Source organism: Apteryx rowi, unplaced genomic scaffold, assembly GCF_003343035.1.
Source record: "Apteryx rowi isolate R43461 unplaced genomic scaffold, aptRow1 scaffold_102, whole genome shotgun sequence".
Taxonomy (NCBI): Eukaryota; Metazoa; Chordata; class Aves; order Apterygiformes; family Apterygidae; genus Apteryx; species Apteryx rowi.
The window spans coordinates 1,838,663-1,839,577 of NW_020447220.1; positions in this window are offsets into that span (position 1 = coordinate 1,838,663).

Sequence of the window (915 nt, forward strand, 5' to 3'; positions counted from 1 at the left end):
TTTTAATTGAAAACTGAAATACTTGCAATTTGTAACTCACTTACAAAATCACTACAGTAATTATAGCTTTCTCTCAGGCTTAGGTGTCATTTGTGGCTGATAGCAGTGCTTGAAAGGTTGACAAATACATTAGATTGGTAGAAATGGGAGTTAGCAATTTTTAATTAGGATTTTTATTCTTCTCTTCTGAAACATTGCTTAGCTAATAATTGATTTTATTTTTTTACGTGTTCCCTGCAATCAAAATGTCTAAATTAACATATTTTTCCATTTCTGCTGTGTCAGATGTCTTCTAAATGATCTCTTTAGTCTTTAAGTTGTGAAATAATAAGTCATTAAAAGTGTTCTGCTTTTAACTGTGTACAAAATATAATGTTCCCTTTTTACGCATATGTATTTGTCCTAAATATTTACTGCATGCTTCCATACTATTGAGTTTGATGGAATGTAAACAGGTGCTTGAAGATAAGCATAGTGGGGCCTTCTGAACGAGGGCCAGTGAGTGGCTCAATGAAATCTGATGAGGAAGATGATGTGAAATGAAAGCTGAGGATCTTGGCAATTGAAGTTAGAGTTAGAAGGAGGAGAATCTGAAGAAGGCTTCCCAGTCACGAGCAGAGCATAGAAGTTGAGATTTTTGATGTTATTGGTGAATTTCAGAGACTTCTGATCACATCAACTTTTTTCTGACAAAGCTGGCAACTAGTGTTATTGATTCTTACACTGGATAGGTGAGATGATTTCACATTAAGAGTAGTAAGTGATGAGAGTTTAAAAAAAGAAGTGTGATGGTGGTAAGTGAGGTGTATGTACTGGTTGAAGACCCCATGTAACTGTAAGTGAAACCACATGTTCTAAAAGGTAAAACTTTCATTTATTCATTCCATATTTAAAAACAAACAACCCCCCCCCCCC